The sequence below is a fragment of the Ascaphus truei genome, chromosome 13 (assembly GCF_040206685.1).
Source record: "Ascaphus truei isolate aAscTru1 chromosome 13, aAscTru1.hap1, whole genome shotgun sequence".
Taxonomy (NCBI): Eukaryota; Metazoa; Chordata; class Amphibia; order Anura; family Ascaphidae; genus Ascaphus; species Ascaphus truei.
The window spans coordinates 33,085,907-33,111,406 of record NC_134495.1 but is presented as its reverse complement, the minus strand read 5'-3'; the positions used below and the strand labels follow the sequence as shown (position 1 = coordinate 33,111,406).

Genomic DNA, 25,500 nt, shown 5'->3' with positions numbered 1-25,500 from the left:
CCCCCAATATCTATGCAACAAAGCTTATTGTATATTGTGTACCCTGAAAAACAATAAAAAAATTGAAAAATAAAATAAAAAATGAAACAGTTCACATATGAGTCAGTCTCAAGGTACAAAATAGTACCTGATTCTCAGTACAAAAATACACAGAAATTTAACCACATTCAGTCCAGATAATACATTGAGACTAAGGTGTTATACGATAATTGTGCAATCTAGAGTAGGGGTAAATTCTCAAATTGAGATTTAAACGCCAGGTGTATGAGGCTGGATGTATTCAGGGGGACATGTATTTATCCTTGATAGACTCAGAGAGGGCATCTAAAATTCTCCCAACTGCTGCTAGTAGAAATGTGTGTAAACAATGTACAGTATATGCCTGATTGTTATTTATATATGATTTCTCTATGTGCCCTGAATGATTCACCCCCCCCTTTTTTTTTTTTAAAAGGTATCATCGCATTATAAACCAAGTTATTGAAATCCTAAATGCAGGGCTTGTGCACTTTCTCTCTTGGCGCATGCGTGGGTATGGAACACTATGGCTATGCGTGTCATTCAATAGGAAATGGAATGGAACAGAAGGCAGGCAGAGCAGAGTTCTTCAAATCGTGTGTGCTAAAGCTCTGTATGGAGAAAGGAATGTGACAGCCAGGGGGAGTCATTAACGCTTGATAGTAGCTAGGTGGGGGAGAGCAGGGGAGGTGTCTGTTTAGTCTCTTGAAACTGCAAATTCCCTTCCCGAACACCAATTTGAACAGCGGCAAGTTTAGAAGGACTGAACCACTAATGAATGTGTATTAAGTTGTGAGTTGCCTACATACATTATGCTGTATTTAAAAGGTAAATCGACAGGTCCAGGTATATGCCTACTTTTGACATCTTAGGGCCGTTCTATACTGTTTGCGGCCGTGCGCGCGTGCATTTGCGAACGCACGTGCACACGCGAACGCACTTGCACGTGCCGCATGCTTTTCGTGTGTATAGAGTCTCAGTGCTCCCGGGAGCGACAGGTAGTGTGTGTGTGTGTGTATATGTGTGTGTGTGTGTGTATGTGTGTGTATAGATTGTGCGAGTGAAATAATGGCTTAAATAAGATTTAAAAAAAAAAGTTGAATAGATAAAAAAATGTATTTGTGCACTCATTGACACATACACACACATATCCATACAAACACACATACACACATTTAATCGGTGGTAATCTTTATTTTCTGGTCTTCCCCGCTGTCTGTCGGCTCCACGGTCCCTGCAGTGCGTGCACGCGGCCCTTGTATAGAAGGGCTGACTAACCTCAGCCATCTATAACTGCCGCGCGCGCGGCGTAGCACGCGCCCGCACTATAGAACCAGCCTTACTAATGTAGCCCAGCCCTACACCAAATGGTTCCCATGTGACATCAGCGGGACTGTACATAAAGGCACAGAAATTGTATAGGCACACACACTGATCTTGATCTGAAATTACTGCTGTTCTCTTATGCATTCAGATACTTTATCTTATGCAATGGATCGATTCCACTTCGAATGAAAGAATCTGCTTGATGTTGCCATCCCAGGCAAAATGCTGAGACAGCTATAAGCGGAAGCTGTACCTGAGATCCCCCAAAACAAAAAGGCTAAAGTGGGGAAAGAAAAACAAACAACACCTAAACCTCCTAAGGACAAGAGAAAAGAACAAGATGGCCAAATGCATTTCCACTCAAAGTTTTTGGGGTGGGGTAACTGATGCTGCCCCTGGCAACCACATACCCATCACTCCCAGCTCTGGACCCTGCTCAGCTCACCCTGGATCCCGCACAGTCCAACCCGATCCCCCCTGCCAACCTTGCCATGGATATAGCAGCGCCCAAGCCAGTCCTACCAGTTCGAGCACACCTCACACTGGATCCAGTTCAGTCAGACGTATGTTGGAACTGTCAGATGGATGTGGGGCCTGTCTCAATGCAGCAATACACGGACACAGCGGACGCCAGGTTAAACCAGATTTTGGAGAGAATGGAGAGGAAGGAAAGGGACATTGTGGGTATTTATTCTATCCTATGCCCTCAGCAGCAGATGAGAGCAAGATATCTGGAGGTGTCCTCATTACCCCCGGAGGCACCTTCTCCAACACCAGAGGCACTCTGCCCACCCCCTGCACCCTTTAAAACTTTTTGCCCATCTATTGCTAGGAAGATTATTAACTGTCTTGCTGCATCAGATAAGAATGCAAAAGATGCTGATAAAAGAGAGCACGAGACACAATATAGAAGAAAAGCTACTAGAGATTTTATACCGTCACTGTTTTCCACAACTGTGGCTTAGTATATGGAGCTAGTGACGGGAATGAAGGAAGAGTATGACAAATGGATACAACTTTTACAGCTAGAATGTGATCAAATACAAATGCTTACCCCTGTGTCTAAGTTACGTGAACAAGAGGGTAGTGTGTGGAATGATGAAGGAAGTTACAATAACACTGATAACCGGTGAATGGTTGAAGGAAAGAGATAGAAATTGTGCAAAAGGGAGAGGAAGAGGTGCAGGTATGAATGGCAAATGGATACCATTTGGAAAAGTAATGAAAGGAAAAAACTGATTAGGAAACAAACGTGAATGTTTTGCATGACCATCTAAGAGATGTTAAGTTGACTCCATGTGCTGATTTGAGGGAGTTACCTGTAGAAACAGACAAACTGTGATCTGTTGAGAAGTTTCAATATGAATGTGTTTTCTCTTTGTACCCCTACATTTGGATCAATGGGGAAGACCTACTGTACATGTAATGTGTGGTTAGATGAGGAGAAAATTAAAACACTTGTTGATACAGGGGCACCTATGCCAGGACTACCAGTACCAAAAAAATAATTTGTTTTTGAAAATAGAAGGAGTCACAGGATCACCCACTAAAGTATTTATAGAATTTAGACAAAAGCAGGGTGGGTAAAAAGGTACTTGACACAAGGGTACACGTACAGACGGATGCTGCACCAATTCGTGGTGGTCTTGACATTAAAATGTTAGGATCTACTGTAGATCTGATAAACACAATGTTACTACGCCTTCTGCCGAATTACAGATTGTGGAAAACATTATTAACAGGGGAATCAAGGGAATACAAATCAAATACATGCCAGGTGCCATTACTGGGTGGGAATAAACAACACACGTTTGGGCTAAAGATAGCTTAGATGCAGGCACGGCAGATATGATTGTAACCTTAGTACCCTATTCAGAAAAAGATCTAATTCAGATTAGTAACCAGCAGGAACAAGGTTTAATAAGGGAATGTCAAACTGCTAGTTCCTCTCCAATTTGGCCAGTACATAACGTTTGACGTACAGTAAGCTTAATGAATTCGCATTTTGTACAGCTGCAGTGGTTGTATCTTAGCCATCATTATTGGGGTAAATTAACCCCAGAGAAGGTTTGGGTCAGTGTTTTAGATGTCACCAATTGTTACTGTACTATTCAAATTGACCCAGAAAGTCAGTATCACACAGCATTTTCATTTGATGGTTGTCAATATTGTTGGGCTGTTTTGCCCCAAGGTTACTGTGACAGCTCTGCAATATTCCATAAAATTGTGGCAGACATATTTAAATATGAGGGAAAACAAAATAAAGTAATTCAATATGTGGATGACATTCTCCAACTGCAACCAGGGAAGATAATATTCCAATGTTGAAAAAGGTCCTAGAAGCTTTAAAAAAAAAAAAAAAAAACCGTGGACATAAACTAAATTTTGACAAATGTCAGTTTGTTCAACAGCAGGTTGGCCATTTGGAGCTTTGGGGCTTGGCCTGTCCCTCGCTCTTTATAATGTTCCCACCACAAACCCCTGCTCCTGGATTTAATTGGAAACTGACCATTTACTGATCTGAGGTTCGGTAGGGAGATCCATTACACAAGATAGGATACAACACATACTTGCTCTAAGATCATTGCTGGTGTCTTTCCTTCTTGGCATTGTGTTAACACACACCTGAATGCTCCAGACCAGCAAACTGCTAAAACTTCGGCTTTTATAGAGGTGGTCACACTTGCTGATGATCAATTAATCAAGGGCATTTGATTAGCAGCACCTGTCTGCTACTTAGCATCTTAATTCCTATGGAAGCAGTAAGGGTGTACTTAGTTTTTCACACATGGCTTCTCCATTTTGGCTTTATTTTTGTTAAATAAAGCATGACACGGAGTAATAAACTGGTATAAACCCAGGTGGTGGCAAATGCGGTTTTGCATTTGGAGCCCTCCTCTTAAGGTATTTGCTAGTATGCTTTTGTGAGGTCAAGTGCAGATATATACTCCGCCGAACCAAAGGAGTAAAGCAATTCGTCCACTCTTGGAATTGGGAACACATCAAACTTCGATACCGCATTTACCTTTTGAAGGTCCACCTATATCCTTACCTTTCCATCTGGTTTAGGGACCATGACTATTGGACTACACGATTCACTGCATGATTCCTCGATCATGCCCAGATTGAGCTTTTCTTGTGCCTCCTTCTCTACACGAGCTTTACGGCTTTCAGGCAACCTGTAGGGGCAGGACAGTAATTTCACCCTCTGTTCTGTCTCTATCATATGCAAAACTAAAATTTTCTGCCCTGGAAGATCAGAAAAAACACCCCTGAATTTATTAAACACATCTAACAAGTCCACTCTGTTCAGAGGTTAACTGACTTCCCATAAGGATTTGGTTGCCACCAAACGTGTTCCCCTGTGGAATGTACATGGTACATTTTTTTACCATTCCTGAACCCTGGTTGAGAGATTTCGTAATTCCCCTTTTCCTGTGCATCAGATTACTTCAAATGGGCCCTGTAATTTGGTAAGAAATTTACTCCCACATCTAAGTAAAAGTAACATCACTTGGCCGCCAGGTTGGAACACTCATGCGAGCATTTTGGTTATAATGTCTCTCTTGATTGTTTTTAGCATGTCTATGATTCTCCCTTGCAAAATGGCCGACCATGTCTAGGCAGTTCCTAAAGGTGTAACACATATTGAAGGATATTCTTGGAAAGAGACTGCTGTTCCTCATAGGAGTTGTTTAGGAGGTTAAGGATACCCGGGTTGGTGGCTATGTATATGAGCTTAAATTAGGAGAACCCTGTGGCGACTTGGGGAACTTCCTGCACAGCAAAAAGCAGAAAGGGGAGAAGTTCATCCAAAGCTCTCTTTTCAGAGTCTACAAATTTCCTTAATGTACACATTAGAGTTCGGTTAAACCTTTATACCAATCCATCAGTCTGTGGATGAAAGACTGAAGTCCGAACTGACATGACCTTTAGCAATTTTAAGACATCCTGCATCAGCTTAGCCATAAATGTATTCCTTTGTTCTGTTAATATTATCTGGGGAAGTCTGACCTATGAGAACTCCAACAACTTGTTGTCTACCTGCTTAGCAGTTACTGTCCTCAGAGGGAATACCTCATAATATCTTGACGCATAGTCGACTATCAGCAAGATAAAGCTGTGTTCCTTCACAGAGGGTTTACCAGGTCTACCCCAATCATTTAAAAGAAGACCGAGACCAAGAGTAGATGAACCAAGGGGCTTTTTGCCTTCTGGCTGGTCAGCTGGAATTCAGGACATGTCTCATATAATTTGGTAATATCACCATGCCCCTTTGCTAGAAAAACCGCGTCTGTACCGTAGTGACCACCCCACGGGCTAGGGAGAACACCGCTGTAACAAACACCTTATTGAACAACATTTGTCTAGTGACCTCCCCTGTTTGTGTATGCTTGTTCACCCTATACGGAATATCATTCAATAATTCAAAATGAGGGAACATCATTATTTCTTGTGCATTCAATACATTGTCATCAACTTTAACTACCTTCTCATATTGTCTAGCAAGGACCAGGTCTTCCCTCTGCCTCTAGTGGAAATCAGGAAGAGACAGCTCTGCTTAAGCTCCAGGTTGTGTCTCCTCTTGGCCATTCCCAGTCATACTTGTGACTTATGTACAGTATGTTAGTACCTGCCGTCGCAAATTTCTCCGACCAGGCCTGCCTGTCACAGTGTCTTTTCTGAGATTTCAAAAATGTGGGTAGAAAAGGGGAAGAATTCTCCTTCACAGGAGCAGGAAGCTTCTCCTGGGACAGAGCCAGGAGACAGGGAAAATAGGGGCAGTCTTGGCCAAGCAAGACTGGGGCAGGGATCCAAGGAGTGATTTCTACTTGTAGCCTGGCCACCCTACCCTACTCTTTACCTGTAGCAGAATTTTGGCAGTCGGCTACCATTTTGTATCGGCATTATACCTTCTATGCTCCATGAGGAGTCATAAGAAAGAATTTTAGGTGGTAGAAGATAACGAAAGACAAGGTTTTCCCAGAGCCTGAATCCACAAGGGCCTGGACAGATTTACCCCCAACCAGGACTTGAATTATCCAGGGCGTGCAGTTTTCTCAGGGAGCGGATGTTCCTGCCGAAGGAGCAATTCATCTTTGGGACCTCCATAGGATGGTGTCCATACTTCCCACAGGAGTAACACTGGGACAGCTCTTTGACAGTGAGTTGACGTGGATGCCCCTCCACTAGTTGGGAAACTGCAGACCAGGACCGAGATGGTGTGAAACGTCTTGTGTGAGACGTTGTGACAGGGTCTCTTTCATGTCTAAAGGCTTTGATGGAAAATCCTATCATTAGCTACTGAGTCCAGCAGGGAGCTGGTTAATCTGCAGTCTGAAACAATTAATCACGCTCCAGCTGGCTCATTAATAGACTTTAAAAACCCTGCTGTAGTGACTGCAGGTACTGCACCGACACACTTTATTCGAGCAAATACCCAGTATGTACCTGGCAGATACCTGGAATGCGCCGCTCCTCACCTCTGACAAGCCCCGTTGCGTTTGCCTTCCCAGCCTGGGTTCATGCCTGGCTGACGGGTGGCTGATCTGTTAAATGATAATGATTAGGATTTAATAGGCTGCAATGCTTCGCGTGTCTACCAGATGGCATAAATTCATGAATTGTAATGCAGTATATATATATATACTGTGCAGTATTGCAGCCAGCGGGAATAAAATGCTTCAATCCCTGCCTGAAAATACCTCAATGCACTCGGGCAGAAAACAGTCACAAACCTCAATACACCCGGGTATACCCGAATTCGTGGGACTAGCCGAGCTCGAATAAAGTGTGTCGCCAGTGTATATCTCTGATCCTAGGAGACACCCTGGACCACTGGAGAGATCACACAGGGACAAGTCTCTATGACCCAGGAAAGCACTGGACCCTGGACCACTGAGGATATAAGCCTGCAGGAGGACTTTTCAACTCTCCTCACCCCCTCCTAACCAGAGAAGAGTATACCGGCCTCCATACTGAACGTTTGTAATGTTGTTAAGGGGCCTAGACTCCCAACTCTCACAACATTACTAAGATTGTATGGTATGTTTATTTTGCTTCTACTTCTTGCTGAAACATAAACTGTGTTTTTCTGTTGTTTAAAACCGTTGGCTCATAGAAGCTTATTTTGATTTCCCCTAAAAATACATCTCCTATTTTAAAACCTCTGCACATATCTCCTACAGGTGTCTTCTGAAGTTCCTCTCTTTTGGCGATGAGCTGACCTCGGGAAGTAGACGAGCGTCTCGACTGGTACCAGCATTAGGACCTCTCCATTGTTGGAATAGTTTGTCCCTTCGTGGGGCTTGGTAGTCCCGAGCTGGTTGGTTGTAGTGTTCATGCTGGTCCAGACTCCTCCATTGGGCATCAGCCTGGGTTGGTGGTAGCTGTACCATCAGGTTCATGTCATTCTAATGTCCTCAGCCACAAGAACATTTTACACACGCTGAACAGCCAGAGCAAGGGTTTTGTCAGGATGGTGCTTTAGCCAGGAGCATGCAGGAGGGTTTATCACCTCTAGGAACTTCTCCAGCCTGACTTTTTTGAGAATCCCTCCTTGGTGTACTGTTTGGGCTGTATCCACTGAGTACACAAATCCAGCAAGTGGGGGTCTCACTTTGGAGGTGTATTTCAAGGTTCGGAGTTGCTGCTGGTAGGCCTATGGATTCAGGCCTAACTGATCCAGAATGGCTGCTTTAACCAGCTTATAGTCCATAGCCTGGTCTTCTTGAAGGCCCTGATACATAACCTGGGCTTCCCCTATGAGGAGCGGGGCCATCATGGTTGCCCAGCGATCCACTGCCAAGTCTTTTGTAGCGGCGACCCATTCAAAGGTTAAAAGGAAAACCTCTGGGTCATCTGCCGGCTTCATTTTTCTCAAGAGAACTGGGGGGGCTGTCCGGAAGTTCTGGTCTTGCAGTTTGGGATAGCAGTTTGGCCAGCCTTTCATCCTATGCTTCCAGCTGCTGTGTTTGTTGCTGGGCTTCCTGTTGCAAGTTCTGCAGTAATAGTCCGTTTTGATTGCCCTGCTCATGCAGAAAATCCCTGAAAAATTGTTCAATTTTATTTTTTTGTTTGGCCCTTTGAATGCAGGGGCCGCTTATATGTTGTAGTAAGACTGCGAAGACACGTGGGTGGTCCGAGTATAGGCTTTAATTCAATCATAACACATGGAACATAAAGAACTTAATTTCAGCATAAACAAACAAAAAAAAATCCCGAAGAGGGTAGTGTCCTTTTCTCGAAAGGCTTAGTCTTTAGTCCTGGCCAGGGATGTGCCCTCCATAGACTAAATAGTTTTGTAGGTATAGGGGTTGTGAAATGTCCAGCGGTCTCACAGAGAGTATAGTCCATAACACACACAAACACACACACATACACACATAAACAGACCTTGTTATAGCATTTCCTCCTCAGAGCCCCATTATGTGTGTGTGCTGCTATTCACACAGCCCATAGACTGAAAGGAGAGGTAGGCTTTTAAAGGCCTCTAATGAGCTAGTTGAGAACAGGTTAATGACTTCAGCCTGCTCTCAGGCTTGGATATAACACCTCTGTTTCCCTCACCCCTCGCCGCCAGCACCGCTGATGCTTCCCTCACCCCCCCGTCACCAGCACAACCGCTGCTTCCCCCACCCCCCCCGCCGCCAGCACCAACGCCACTGTCGCTTCCTCCGCCGGCACCGCCGCCACAGCCGCTTCCTCCACCGGCACCACCGCCACCGCCGAATCCTCCTCTGGCATCACCATCACCGCCATCACCGCCACATCCTCCGCTGGCAAATGCAGGGCTGGATACCAGCCTCTCCTCCCACCCGAGGCAGGCTGAGGGGTGCTGAGGGATATATATGTATTGGGGCAGTGGGGGTCTTTTAAAACTGTATTGGGGCAGCGGTGGTCTTTTAAAACTGTATTGGGGCAGCAGGGGTCTTTTAAAAATGTATTGGGGCAGTGGGGGTCTTTTAAAAATGTATTGGGGCAGTGGGGGTCTTTTAAAAATGTATTGGGGCAACAGGGGTCTTTTAAAAATGTATTGGGGCAGTGGGGGTTTAAAAAAAACAAAAAAAACCCTGGTGTTCCGTGAGGTAAAATTAAGGGTTCTGCAAAAAAATAAAACATTTAAAAATTGCAACCCCAGAAGGAACGGAGATGCCAACATCACTGCGGGCTCCCTCCCCCCCCTACACCATGGGGAGAGAGGTAATATGGAGCAGCACCGCATTGAGAGGCCGCAGTTAGCATTGGGGTAAGGACCAGCAGCAGGTGAGGCACTGCTTTCCTCCCAGTGAGTGAGTAAGAGAGGAGGAAAGTGGTGCCGGCGCAGCCTACATAGCGAGACAGGCGGGTGATTTCCCACGAGAGCTACGGTCTGTGAGCTTGTCCGTCTGCAGTGACGGTAGAAGTGAGAAGACACGAAAATACAGGCGGGTGGAAAGAGGGAACGACTTGGCAGGAGATCCGAGGCGCATCTAAGCGGACCGAGTGCAGAATCCGACCAGCGTGAAGGTCCCCACACCACCACCAGATCGAGAGAAGCAGTGAGATAGGGGACGATGTGGTAACCTAACTGAGGCGCTGAAGCAGAACTGTATCTCTGCTGAGTGGATGGAGTGCAGAGTCCAAGCAGCGTGAAGGTCCCCAAAGTATCTCAAGTAAGAACAGTGCAAATTGATGGTTTATTTATTGAAGTGAAACTTCTTTAGTGGCACCTCATTCCTAATGGGACAAAAATGGATTGTGGAGACAGAAATGAAACGGATGTGACGTCAAAGTGCTGACGTCACAGTGCTGGCAGATGAGGCCGGGCTGTGTTCTGGCAAATCACATGCGGCGGCGGCGGCGATAGCCGCCGGCGCCACTCCTAACAGGCGCTGCTCCCCCCACACGGCCGATGACATATGCGGCAGCGGCGGCGATAGCCACCGGCGCCGCTCCTAATGGCCACCATTCCAACCATTCCCCCCACACCGTTCCCCGCCCTCTGCCCGCTAACATGTAACTGCCGCCGCTCCCCGCACACTGACATGCGGTGGCGCTAGCCGCCGGCGCCGCCCCCCCCTTCCCTGCTCAACATTTACTTTAACGCTCCTCCACACCGGTAGCCGTCCCCCTCAACGCATGCGCAGGGGCTCTGTCCATAGCCATGTTGTGGATGGCAGGTTTCGTGGGGGTGTGATTTGCAGAGGGCGCTGCTGCGAGGCAACCCGTGATTGGCTGTCGCGTCCCACCGCTGACGATTTGTTGAGGGCTGTCAGTCAGTTAAGGGGTCCCTTCCTCCCCATCAGCCGGCATGGGCTCTGCGGTGCTGCCCGCCGTGGAGTACGCTGCTCTGTGGTGAGGTAGCTATCTGAGGCCGAGGCTCCACCCCCTGCCCTGTCGCTCCTGCTTCGGTAACGGGAGGAGGGGGGTAACGGGAGGAGGGGGGTAACGGGACCACTGTGTCACGGGGGGGCTGGCTGGCTGCAGCAGGACACACAGCCGTGTCCGCAGCTCTGCCGGGGGTAGTGGGAGGGGGGAGGAGAGGGGGGAGGAGAGGGGGGCACAACACAGAGAGAGAGAGACATACACTGACTCTCACACTCACACTGACTGACACACTCACACTGACTGACTCACACTCACACTGACTGACACACTCACACACTGACTGACTCACACTCACACACTGACTGACTCACACTCACACACTGACTGACTCACACTCACACACTGACTGACTCACACTCACACACTGACTGACTCACACTCACACACTGACTGACTCACACTCACACACTGACTGACACACATGCACACACTGACTGACACACATGCACACACTGACTGACACACATGCACACACTGACTGACACACACACAAACAAACACACATACATACTCACTGACTGACACATACACTGACTGACACACGTGTGCCGAGCACGCGCGTTATAAGTCAATTTCTGTGACAAAAGTCAAAGAAGTTTCACTTACTATGCGCGTGCACAGCACACACAGCTTTTTCTTCCAGTTGCATATCATCACGATTACCTAATATTCGAACGTTGGGTTATTATACCACGAAGCTCTGACAAGCAACCCATTAGAGACTATCTTTATATGAACTGGGACTTACATATTTTTTCTGTTTTTTATCCATTTTTTTTTTCTATGTTTCATTTTTTATTGAGTATAATTTATCTCTCTAATATTTATCGTGGTGCTATCCGCATCATAGCGGCATACCAAAAGTACATTCAATTCACTTATAGTTTATAATATACTTATTATACAAACACCTAGACTGCTTATAGATTAGGGACATAGATACTGAGAGTCTTACCCCATAAATTCCCATAATTGGGTATAATCTTGTTTTTGCGCCAAATGCAATATACACACACACACACACACACACACACACACACACACACACACACACACACACACACACACACACACACACACACACACACACACACACACACACACACACACACACACACACACATTGTTTGATTTAATCCCTGTAAATAAACCCATGCTTAGAAAATACAGTGTTTCCGGCCTTAACTTGGGACAAAAGAGACTGCAACGTGGTGTGGGCATCACAATACATACATACATACATTTATTCTAAAGCTTGTCGGGATAAATGCGGGGCTTTTTTTTTTTATTCGAACGCGGTTTCCCGCGCGGCGGCCGCTTCAACAGATAAGCGCTAATGGCACTTATCATTAAAAGCGCCAGCGGTGCGGGAAAACTAAAAAAAAAATGCGCGCCGCAGCGTTTAAAAAAAAAAACCGGGGAGAAGCCGCATACGAGTAAAGGCGGCCGCGACTGTACATACACCACTAGGAATTCAACAAAGTTTGCCAGACAAATTCATATTTGTTCTAAATCATCCAGATTTATGGGTAAAAAGTGGTTGGGATGTAAAAATGATGTATGTACAAGTACTTCTTTAATACCCATAGTAGGAAAATAAAGAGTCTTACTTCCTACTCTGTGACAGTACAAGGAGCATCCATTAGCAATACCCAATTATTATATTATAATCTCCAATATTCTGACTGTTTTGACACAATTACAGCAAGGCTGGAACAAGTAGATCTTTCTGCTTGTTTACATGTGTAGCCCTGTGTAATTTTGGGTTTACATACCTCTCTCATTCTGTGCAGTAATCCCTGTTAAGAGAGCAGGTTTGCCAAAAGTCATCATGGAGGTTTGCCCTCAACCCCTGTGATGTGTAAGGTGTAGCAAAGGAAGTGACAGCATGCTCTATGTCCACTATTAGTGACACAGGGGTGGGTCTTCTGGAAACTATAAATTACGCATCACTTCCTAAAGTTAGTCGTTCAAGTGTGTCAGATCAGATCCAGGCAGTGCAAGTGTCTGGTGCAAGAGCTGTGAGTCTGTGCAGCTCAAGTGGCAGAGTGACAAGCTGACCCCACACTGTGTCCAGGGCTCTGGCACAGCTGGTAGTCTCCCTTAGGGGAGAGGTGGCAGAAATATCCCTGGCTCTATTACAGAGCCAGGAGGGAACTTCCTAATGATGTGCAGCTATATGATGTGCGGCTAAGTATCGGCAGCTATGATGGGCAGTCTGCCATGCAAGATGCAAATAAAGATGCCCTAGATTCAAAGACCCTTCTTGCCTGTGACTGGAGTTAATCAGGAAGAAGATGCACCCAGGAGTTCTCTTCCAGAAACTCCTCCCTGCTATCGTGGGGAACTGGAAGGGATGGAGGCACTGTACCAACTGTGAGTAGAACTCAGCACTACCTCATACGCCTGTCATTGTGAAATCCCCACTACCAACCAGCGGGAGACTCAGGAGTCCTGTGAGCCAGCAGGTGCATCACACCACACTGAGATGTAACTGGGGGCAGATTCAGACCATAAGGGCCCACATGAGATTGGGTAGGGGTCGAACCGTTACACGTGTTAATTCTAAAATCATTTCTTTATCTCACCAATTTAAGACTATGTATCATTCATGTTTTCATAATCACACGTCATGTTCAGGGCATAATGAGACAGTAAAAACATTTCATGATCTTTTTACTCCTGTACAGAAAAACGGTAGGCGTACAGGTAATGACAGATAGGAAAGAAAGCACTCACTGTTTACTTATCTGTACACATTGCAAGGCTTTATTAAAAGGATTGTATTGTCTTGAAGAAAATCCAATAGGAATATGTTTACATTAGATCTAGGTCTATATGCCACAGATACTCTCGCAAGATGTAAATATAGTTCCATTACAGTCCAATATGTTGGAAAAAATGAGTTTCCTTCAGAAAAATGGGCTGAAGAAATGAAAATGAAGGTTTACGCCAGGTTTTACAAAAACAATTAAAGAAGCAGAAATTGTTTTTCAACATTAACATGGTCAATTGAAAGAAATAAAACATTAATGATCAGTAATGTCAGGATCTGAATAAGTTTAAAAATATCTGTTACAGTGTTATTAAAATCTTGTGTAGGTATTTTTTTTCATTCATCCTTTCATCATTGTTTTTAATATGTATTATGAAAAGAATGTATATAAAAAAAGGAGAAATAACATTGAAAAAAATAGACAGAAATGTACACAAGACATTAAATTTCTTCAGCAAGAATTCTTTATTTTAGTGCAGGGGTGTGCAAAGTGTGTGTGTGGGGGAGGGAGGGGGGGGCGCGAGATTATGATCAAGTGGCTAACCACTAAAAATTATTAAGGGCTTTGTGCTCATGCTCCAGAACCACCAAGAAGCAGAGGAATTGACAAAGAATCCTCATGCCCTGGGGAATACATTCTGCAGCATGGAAATGCTGAAGAAGTGCTGGGCAGACAGCAAGCACAAGACTAGGTGCAAGATATCTGACCATGTGGCCCAAGCTAGGAAGACAGGAGGGGGATCACGTGCTCCCCATAATTGCACTGTTATAGAGCAGTGCATCAACAAGGTTATTTAAACACAATTGAAATCAGGGTCTATGCAACTTGGGATGCCCCAAGTCAATGAGAACAAAAGAGAAAGACACAAAGAAAAATGTGGGTGCTGCAGGCAAAAAAAAAGACCTAGTCAGGGTAACAATGTAATAAGGGGGGAGCCGAGCACACCAATGAAAAGATGCAGTCAAATTAGTGCAAAAAGTCATTTTAATGACTGAACACAGTCATTAAAATGACTTTTTTTGCACTAATTTGACTGCATCTTTTCATTGGTGTGTTCGGCTCCCCCCTTATGCTTCAGCAAGGTTATTGCCATCTCCCAGGCAGTGTTACTGCGTGGACTAGCGGACACTGATCTGGAGAGACCTGGTAAGTGAAAATACAGTACATAAATTATACACATTTCATCTATACATGTCACTTTATACACAACCCTGAAGATCAGAACAAAGAGTGCTGGATTATTTGCAGTCCACTCACACATACAGTACAGGCCTTGAGTAGTTGGCTCAATAATGTATGTGACATGCTTAGATGTCTACCCTCATAAGATTAGAAAACACTATTAGCCATGCCTTGCACATTGCAGTAAGGTAGCAATCAGTATAATGTTATTCTTTGCCTATTTGAGGACCATGTAACTGCTCACTAATTACAATAATATTAGTTTAATCAACAGTTAAATAGTCTCAGTATCTCAAAGAGTCCATTTAAAACCTGATTAATCATCTTCTTAAAGGTATCTAGCAACAGTTTGTTGATCAAAGCCTCTGTTTTGTCCTCCTAAAATGTTCTCTACAGTAAATAAAGAGGCATATTAAAAAATGGGTATTTATGTAAACCATATCTATCCAAATGCTTTTATATGTACCCACATTGTTTATGAGCAGGAAAAAGATTGGTTGAACATACAAATCCAGTATAAAGCACCGATCAACTCACCGGGTGGATACAAAAAGAAAAAACTTTTATTGTGTTACATATTAAAAAACAAAAAACACACTAAGGACAGAACAGGAAAATTCTCCCACGCGTTTCAGGCTATACAGCCCTTTCTCAAGGAGTTCTTTCTTTATAACTGTAAATTTTTTTATAATATGTCATTTATTTTCAGGACTATCAAGCAGACAACCGTTTGCCGAAGCTACTGAGCCACAGGAGAAAGACATGGAGGGCGCTTTCGATCAGCAGTGGAGCTTGGGAGGCTACTGATTTCCTCTGCAAGCATAAGTGAGCGGTAAGATCTGCAGAGTGACAGGCTGATCTACACGCTGAAACCCATCACACAAATAAGTTTGCAACACCCTTAAAATTCCTCCTTGCTCCCAGCATCACTTTTGTGATCTCTCATCTCAGACTTATTATTAGAGAGGTTCAAGGTGATCTCTTGCCTGCTCCCAATACAATAAATGGCTTGCGTGGCCGCTCATCCGAAGTGCTCATCCGTACTAGGCCTTTGCTAGGACATTGTGACGACTCAGGAGATTCCTTCCTCTTCCTCTCTCTCTCTCCCATCTCCCGTTATCATTTCTGCCCCTTCCCACTCCTCTCCTTCACCGTCTACCTCTCTCCCCTTGCCGCAGCGCGTTCCCCGCAGGTCTCGCGTACCCATGCGTTTCCGCAGCCCCTGCTGTAATCCTCCCCGCTCCCTCTCCCCCGCGGTAGCTCCTTTACCTTCCCCTGTCGTGCCATCCGTCCCGTTGCCTCCTCCGCGCATGGTACCTGCGGCGCGGCGTTCCACGGGGGACGCGTGTGCATGCTCCTCTCTACCCTTGCTGGCCATCGCACGGGCACAGGCCTCGCCCGCGTTCCCCTCCGCTTGGCTCCGTCCCCCTCCTGCTGCCTTTCCCTGCTCCGTGCGGGCTGCGCCTGTGTTACAGCCTGTGCGTGCGCATCCCCAGCTTACAGGGGCCGTGCGCACAGACTCTTCTTATCAGGATTTCCCTGTCTCCGCCTCCCAAGATGTTCAGGCCATTCCCCTGACTGCCCCTTCTGTCCCCTCCTCTTCTCTCCCTGACCTATCTCTTGCTTCTCCCACTTCTCTCTCTGCTCCTCCCCTCTCTGCCATTGGTGCACCTCCCTTTATAATCCCTGTCTGTCCACCTCTTCCTCGCTCTGCATAGTTCCTGTTTCCCTGTGTGTACCTGTCCTATGCTGTGCTCCCTCTGTGCTCCTGTGAATACCTGCTCCTGTGTTACTTTGGATTTCCCTGGCTTTGACCCCTGCTCTCCCTGGACTACTCTGCTCTCTGGTAACCCCTTGAACCCTGCTATGCAAACGACTTCGCTGACCTCTGGCTTCCTAGGACCTTGCTTGCTCTCTGACGACTCTACTCTCTGGATCCCTTGAACATTGGCTAACGGACACGACTACTCTCACGGACACCCCCAAGCGTTGCAAGTATTACTAACACTCTTCCAACAGGCCCAGCAACGCTATACCACACTCCGGGCTTGCTCCCACTGCTGTGGGTTCCCACCTCAGTACTGGGGTCTAGCTTGGTCTGCGGGCATACAGGTGTGACAGACATGCTCCTCGCTTTGCTGGAACTTTTAACCTCCAGTCCTCAGTATGGAGACCTCACCCATTTTTTTTTTACAGTCATTGAAAAGTATAGGTTATTCTCTCTCAACCCTTCACTGCAAATCCAACCAGTTTGCCACTGGTCGGTCCACTGCCACATCAAGTCCTAACCTCTTACACTAGAAGAGAATTGTCCTCTTCAAACGATGTGTTTAGAAGCAGTTTCACACTACAATCTCATTAGTTTAGACACTACAATCTCGTTAAACAACTCTAGGCACTCAGCTGATTTTACATGATTCCTAATTTCAATGTACAGTACAGTAGTCAGCTCACAAATCCTTTTGTAATTGAATCACCTAGGCCATCGGTTCCATATTCTCCCACACCATGCAATGCTGCCTCAGTAATGACTGAAACAAATGCAAACCTCAATTTAAATTAAAGCTAATACAGTAGTATTTTGTACATACTTCAGATCAAATTAATTGACCTCCACTTATTCGACGGAAACAGAATACCCTGACGTGCAATTACAGCTTAATTCACTCTTAAATAGCTGACCTCAGCCAGGACTGTCCCAATACAATCCACCAATACTGGTATTGGGGATTATGCTCTTTGTGGAGACTCCATAATTAAGAACTTGGTAAGGGTCTTGGTACCTACAATGTCATCTAACACACCTAAGATGAACTTACCTCTTCAAAGCAACCCTATACCTCTCCAGAGAATGAATAGGTCTAAAGCAGCATCTCTGCCTCCTACCTTCGCTACAATACCCACTTTCTGTGCAGGAAAAAAGAGAGTGGAGATCTTACCTGTCAGTCTACCAGTTGACGATAATATAAATACATTATTGGGTAGGAAGGGTAACCCAACCTCATTATCGAACACACCCAGTTTAGGTTACATGCCATAATTTTCTCTTGATACTATTCCTGCTCCTTGTCCTCCTATCGTGTTGAGCACCCCTGGTGAAGTCACCTGTGCTTTACTGAATCCCTGTTCAGTACACAAACATAAAATTGAAATTTGCTAAATCCTGAGGATAAACCAGATTTCTGTTTTTTTTTAATGGAAAGTTGGCTAAAGGAAAGAACCTTGTGTATGCTCAGAGGCCATTCCTCAAGAAAACGTAGTCCTCCAAACCCCCAGAGCTACTAACAAAATAGAAGGAGTTGCTCTTATCATCAAATCTCACTTCAATTGCCATTTCTGGCCCAAAGGTGCATCCTTTCAAGCTACTAGCTGTTAATTCCTCTGCACAAAATTGATTATCAACACTAAAACTTCAGTCAGCATTGTGGTGGTGTACGACCCTTCAGGGAATAATGAGAAATTGATTCAAGAATTCCTGCATTTATACACAATGATTTCCTTAGACAATTCCAACATCCTTAGTGCAGGAGATTTCAATCTCTGGTTAGAGAAAACGGACTCTCCTCTGGTCAAAACCATTCTAGAAGCACTTAAGCATAGACATTTTGATTCACTACTCCTGGGTCCATCACAATTGTCACAATCTGGACCAAGTTTTTAGCTCTGGTATATCCTCTACTCTGAAGGAAGTTAATAGTCTGGATTGGTTGGGTCTTGCCCTCATTGCATTTGTCCTAGCCTTGCTGGATAATACCTGCAAACCTAAACCTCCATCACCCACAACATTGTTAGGGAGAGTAAAACAGGATATTGACCCTGGTGTCTTTGCAAAACAGTTTAGAAAGTCTTGCACTTCTGTCACCAATACTTCCTCTCTCACGTCAGCACTCAATATCGCAGCTACTGCTGCTCTTGATAGTATTGCTAAAAAAAAATTGCTATCCCACAAATAACGCAACGGCAATCCTTGGTTTTCTCAAGACTTCAGAACCCAGAGATATACCCTGCTTTTGGCAGAAAAGCAATGGGATCAATGCCCCTCTAACGTTATGGATTTTAGACTTGGAAGGAAAAAATATTTTAAAGCTGTTATAGAGGCCAAAAAAAAACATTATTTGGGCTCACAGATTAAAATTTCCAGTAATAAGTCATGGGAACAATTCAAAGTCATCGACTCTTTGCTTGAGCTGGCTTGTTAAAACAAAACCTCAAATCCTGTAGAAATTCCACCACATAGTTTTCAACAGGCTTTCTCCTCCAAAGTCTCAAATTCGGGATCAAATTTCAGCCACACAATTGTCAATACACAAGTCTGACATTTCCTCAGTTGAACCGACTAAAACAAGGTGGAGCACCTACCAATCTATCACTATAGTAGTTAGTGACAGATGCACTCCAGCGCTGGATCCATGTGATGGATATAGTACAGACAAACAGCGCCAGTTCTCCTCTACCCTCAATCTATCACTATAGACGAGCTCCTTATTACAATCAGAGGAACCAACGTACCTTGCTATGCAGTGGACCCTTGTCCTGCCCGGTTGATAAAGGAAGTGGTGATAGTTGCCTCATTAATTCTCAAAATTACTAACCTCTCCTTGTCTTCATGCTTTTTACCCACCTCACTAAATGAAGCATTTATCTCACCTCTATTAAAGAGAATCTCCCTCAATCCACTGAACGTAGATAAGTACCGTCTGGTTTCTAATATTCAATTTTTAGGTAAAATTATTGAAAATCTAGACCTAAAACAGCTAGTGAACTACCAAACTCGATCTAATATGTTGGACTCCCACCAATCTGGATTTGGAAAAAATTACAGCACTGAGACAACCCTGATAGGTGTCACTAACTTCTTGCTCAACACAGTAGACAAAGGGGATGCCACAGCTCTGATTGTTCTCAACATGAATGCAGCTTTCGACACAGTCAACCACACTCGTTTCCTGACTAGACTTAAATTGCATGTTAGGTGGAGAGATAAAGTGCTGGACTGGTTCCAGTCCTTTCTTAGTGACCATAGTGAAAAAATACCCTCAGAGAGGAATCTTCAAAAACAATCCTGCTGACTTGTGGAGTCTCGGGGATCTTATATTTCTACAGCATATATATTTATACAGCATATATATATACAGCTCAACCCTATTATAGCGCGATCCGCTAAAACGTGGATCCGCTTATAACATGGTGTGAGTGTGGCGCCCGTCACATCACATCCCCCTGCCTGCACATCACCCCCCAGCCTGCACATCACGCCCCCCCAGCCTGCACATCTCCCCCCCCAGCCTGCACATATCCCCCCAGCCTGCACATCACCCCCAGCCTGCACATCACATCCCATCCCCCCCTCCTGCATATTACCCACCCAGCCTGCACATCACCCCCAGCCTGCACATGACCACCCCAGCCTGCACATCACTTCCCCCTGCCTGCACACCCCCCCCCTTGTCCATCACATCCCACCCCCCTGCCCATCACATCACATCCCCCTGCCTTCACATCACCCTTCCCCAGCCTGCACATCACCCCCCATGCATATCACATCCCACCCCCTGCTCATCACATCCCCCACCTGCACATCACCCCCCAGCCTTCATATCACTCCCCAGCCTGAACATCACCCCCCCTGCCCATCACATCACATACCCCCTGCCCATCACATCACATCCCCCTGCCTTCACATCACCCTTCCCCAGCCTGCACATCACCCCCCATGCATATCACATCCCACCCCCTGCTCATCACATCCCCCACCTGCACATCACCCCCCAGCCTTCATATCACTCCCCAGCCTGAACATCACCCCCCCTGCCCATCACATCACATACCCCCTGCCCATCACATCACATCCCCCTGCCTTCACATCACCCTTCCCTAGCCTGCACATCACCCCCCATGCATATCACATCCCACCCCCTGCTCATCACATCCCCCACCTGCACATCACCCCCCAGCCTTCATATCACTCCCCAGCCTGCACATCACATCCCCCTGCTTGAACATCACCCCCCCTGCCCATCACATACCCCCTGCCCATCACATCACATCCCCCTGCCTGCACATCACCCTCCCGTAGCCTGCACATCACCCCCTGCACATCCCATCCCACGCCCTGCCCATCACATCCCCCCTGCCAGCACTTCACCCCCTGCACATCCCATCCCTCCTTCCTGCACACCACCACATACACACACACCTTTCCCCCCTCCCTCCCTGTACCTACGCTGGGGGGAGGGGGGGGAGCTGAGAAGGGAGCTGGTTCCCTTCTCCTTGGCCGGGACACACAGACACATGACATTCCAGCACAGGCTGAATGAGATCCTCCCCGCTCCCCCCCTCTCGCAGACTCGCACAGCACACAGTCTCCTACACTGCATGGGTAAGTGCTTCTTTGGGGGGTGGGCGGCTGCCGTGGTGACGCCAGGCTCAGGGAGAGCTGGAAGAGTTATCCCAGCTCTCAGCCTCCAGCGGACGCAGAGTCACTGATTGCGGCGGGCATTTTTAAAAAAAAATCGCAATCCCGGTTATAACACGGTCATATCGGGTGAACCCGGAGGACCACGTTATAACGGGGTTCAGATATATATATACATACCGGACCTCCCCCTCTCAAGTTATCCCTTTGAAAAAGTTGGCCGTGACTGACGAAACGCGTCAGGGAGCGTCATTACGTCAGACGCACTGGCATTGAAGTCAACACGAAGCGCTGGAGCGGACCTATCCAAGCGCAGGTGCTAAAGAGATTTCATCACACAGAACTGATTTCTTGGACTTTTAACAGCACATCAGCCCTGGAAACCTGCGGGGACGCTGATCCTTCACCAACGGAGCCTGGGACTGTCCCAAAGAGCTTGCAGTTTGAACCGGATGGTGGTGATTATTATCACATATGCTTGATTTTATTGTACTTTTGTAAGTGCATTTTTTACCCCCCCTCCCCCCCTTCCCCTCATTAAATTTACAATTTTACGCTATGGGTGTGCGCTCTCTCCTCTTTTTTTCCTTATATATATATATATATATATATATATATATATATATATATAAAACAAGGGGACAGCGCAGGCTCCATAGTGTAAAATAGTACAGGTTTATTAATCACGAGCTAAAATAAAAAAACTCTCAGCAATGAGATAGGAAATGCGCATCAAACAAGAACACCAATGGTCATTCTGTTGGTCAGGAACAGCAGACACATGGCTGCAGCGTGTATATCTCTCACTGTACCGCCGGGTATCTCTGGCGTGATGTGCGTCCACTTCAAAAGCCCCCTGGCTAGAACAGCTCAAGCTCCTTTCGTTCCGCAGCACCAAAGTTCCCTTCCAGTCCAGCAAAAGCTCAATGAGCTAAGCACCTGGTGCTTGTAGATAGCTGCAGTATGGTATTTAACTCCACGGGCAGTCCCATCACGTAAACTCCTGACGAAGCACTACGTGCAAAATGCGTAGAGGTCACGTGAGGCTGCTTCGTGGACATCAAACTACAGAGAGGGATCTGTTTGGGGAAGTGAGGTTGTCTGCAGCGTGAGTGAGCAGTGATGGTCTCAACCATTTACATCTACTGAACCCAGCTGTGTAACCAGAGCCCTCTGACATTATCCCTTGCTTTTTGGGCAAATGTAAGTTTATTTATTTATATGTATATACTATTATTATTTAGCGCTGTAACTATTGCCTATGCTTTGGTTTTATCATGTATGTTTACCCCTTGTGGGGGTTTTTAATAAAGATATATTTTTAGCTGCTCAGTGCGCCTTCTGCCAATCTTTTTCTCGGTTTGAATGATTACCTTAGCGATATCTCTAATTTAATGGCATTGAATTGACTACAATTTATTGCCTTTTAATCCGAGCTGCTGTTCATAGACACTAAAGCACAAACAGATGCTGTGAGTAATGTCTTCAATGATCTAAAAATCAATAATTCCTCCATCCAAGGAAAAAGAAGATGAGAAGACTTTGAGCTATTATTGACCAGCCTCATGTTGCATCTATTGTTAAAATCTGCTACTTTCAAATCCATCGGCTGAGACAAATTAAGGCGTTTCTCTCGATAACCAACCTACAGATAGTAGCACAGGCCTTTGTCCTCTCCAGACTAGATTTGAAAAATTCTCTGCTGATGGGTCTCCAAAAATATAATATCAAAGCACTGTCATTGGTACAAAACGCCATTGCCCATTTTGTAGCAGGAATACAAGGAGAAGTCACACCTCGCCCTTATTACAAGATCTGCACTGGCTCCTGTTGAAGAAAATTGTTAATTTTAAGATCTTGACCCTTTCCTTTAAGGCTACACATGTTCTCGCCCTTTCTTGCCTTCAGAACTGCCTGATAAGTAACACCCCAATCGGACCCTTAGATCTGCCATTGCCCCTCAACTGATTGAGCCATCGTTTAAAGTCAATAAAGCTGGAGGGAGAGCTTCTTCAAGGACCATCACAAGACAGTGGAGTATGTTCCCTGCGGCTTTAAGATTCAGGATGCTTTGCTTCCATTCAGAAAGGAATGAAAAACTTTGCATTTTAAACCAAGCCTGGCAAACAGGCCATAATAAACTGGTAGCCAGCTTTCTTGCTCCCATTCATGTTTTCCGCCCTTTATTGGTCTTGCTCATTGTTCCCTTATATGTTTTCAGTAGGTCCCAGTTGTAAAGTCTGGGATAGATGTCCTCCCTAAATTCAATGGGCTCTAGTACTGAGTATTCTTGGTGAGTAGTGTATTAGAAAAAAGTTCTAAATGAATAAATAAATGATATGAACATTACACAATATCAGATGCATACAGTATGTTGATTTGTTTCAGCCATTAAAATGTTCCATAATATATATCTTTGTATGAGATATATAATGAATGGGTTAAGTCCTTCAATCAGTGCAGTCATTTGGGTAGCACTTTAAGACTTGCCCTTTTTCCTCATAGGCTATTCCCTGAAATAATGCTATGACAATCATGATCTGGGTGTGAGTCCCGGCAGGTTTTGATGGGACCTAATTATCATAGCGTTATTTCCATGCACTAACATGAACGGAGATTTGTTGATCAGCGTTATTAGGTGAAAGGCTCTTTAGCGTATGATTTGCATATGAGTAAGCCAGATGTTCGTTAAAAGATAGTGTAAAATATTTTTCAGGTTAACGCAAGGGCATTATAATACTAATCACATTTGTGGATATGTGTTATGACTTATGACGTTACCCCCATTTAACGTATTGATAAACATTTAACGATCTTGTAAGGATCTAACCCTGTAGACGGACGTTCACAGAGGTACACAATTGGAGTCGTTATAATGTGAAATTATAATAGGCTTTATTGTGCCTTGTCCTTTTCATCAGGACATTATCCACACACAGGGGGGAACAAAGCTTCCATTCACTTGGGAGTATTTCTAGTGAAATCCTTGCAATTAGTTCACATCTCCATTAGTTAAGCATTTCTCCCATCCCAAACACAAAGCATGAAAATAAGCAGATATAAGCAGTCTCTTAATAATGAAAGTCTTATCTGTTTATCAGCTGTAGAGTAAGCTTCTCTGCTCTCCTGGAACCGCACCCGTGCGTGCACAGAAAAATATCAGCATCCAGGTTTAGAAGTCTTATTGGGTGTCTTGCAATCAGCTCTGCTGTGTGGCTGGCAGAACTCAAGACATTGTGGTGTCTCCAAAGGTCATCTCTCAGTCAGAGCCAAAGAGAGCCACTTCCTGTCTCAAAGGCATGCTTTTTGTAAACAATCTAATCAGGCAGGTGGTGTTTAGTAATTAACTACCACACTGCTAGATTAAAGGAACATTACTGAACAGGGATAAGTCCCCTGTTACAAACCCTTTGAGTGTTTTATATCTGTGTGAATCAATGCATTGTCTAATTCACTACCACTAGTACTAGTCTTGCAGCATTGACTGGCTGTCTTGACTCTTGTCTCTGATTCTCTGAAAGAGTCAAGAGATAATTAATCAGTGACCCACCTTTGAAAAACAATTTGGTTTAACTACCCTCACATGTGCTAATTATGTTTGTTGTACCAACCAGGTGACTTTCTAAATGTATATAAGTAAACTTACAACAGCCATTGCTGCTAGCAGCCTTTGCTCTTAAGCAGAAATGCTTTTAAGTAGAAATCTTTAAAGTAGTGGAAGTTTAAAAAAGGAAGTTCAAAAAGAAGTGGAAAAAGTGGACACACTCTACTGCTTCTGATTCCTGCATTTGAACTACGCTGGAAAGAAGGTTATCATCCCACTCTGCACATCTCAACACATTACTATTGCTGTGATGCCACCTTTACTTTTTATATTTGCTGTAATCTCACTTATTTTCAAATTATGCACTTCCTTCCACCAGCCTCATCATGTCTCTAACTCTATTCATATTTTGCCATCTCTCCTTACTTCACCACTTCTCAGTTCACATGAACTCCTCTCTTACCTGCGCCCTCTGTCACCACACAGTTATGCCGCCTGCACTAAAACACACCCCTACAAATCATCCTCACACATTCTCTTTCTGTCCATGCTTCTCCTCCTTGCTTCTGGGGATATCTCTCCCAATCCTGGTCCCTGCCTTATTTCTACTTGCTCTCGTCCTCGCCTTCCACATGCAACTTCTACTCCTTCTGGTGTCAACCCCTCTAACCTCATACCCATCCCCTGCCACCCTCCCTCCTCTCTCCCTTTCTCCTGTGCACTTTGGAATGCTCGCTCCCTCTCTAACAAGTTCCTCTCTATACATGACTTCTTTCTCTCTCACTCCCTGCTTCTCTTTGCTATAACTGAGACCTGGCTCACTCAGTCTGACTCTGCTCTGGAAGCTGCCCTCTCCTACGGTGGCCTTT

The 25,500-nt window shown here is 45.2% G+C and overlaps 1 protein-coding gene across 3 annotated transcripts in view; it reads right to left on the bottom strand.

Annotated features, from left to right (window-relative positions):
* The window catches only part of LOC142465108 (reticulon-4 receptor-like), a 116,634-nt gene that overhangs the window by 21,145 nt on the left and 69,989 nt on the right, over nucleotides 1-25,500 (bottom strand). The window contains exon 2 of one of the 3 annotated variants that reach the window (XM_075569030.1): nucleotides 4,397-4,523. The exons of the other annotated variants lie outside the window; for them this stretch is intronic. The gene's annotated coding sequence lies outside the window, so the exon portion shown is untranslated. The remainder of the gene's footprint in view (nucleotides 1-4,396; nucleotides 4,524-25,500) is intronic. 3 annotated transcript variants of the gene reach the window in all.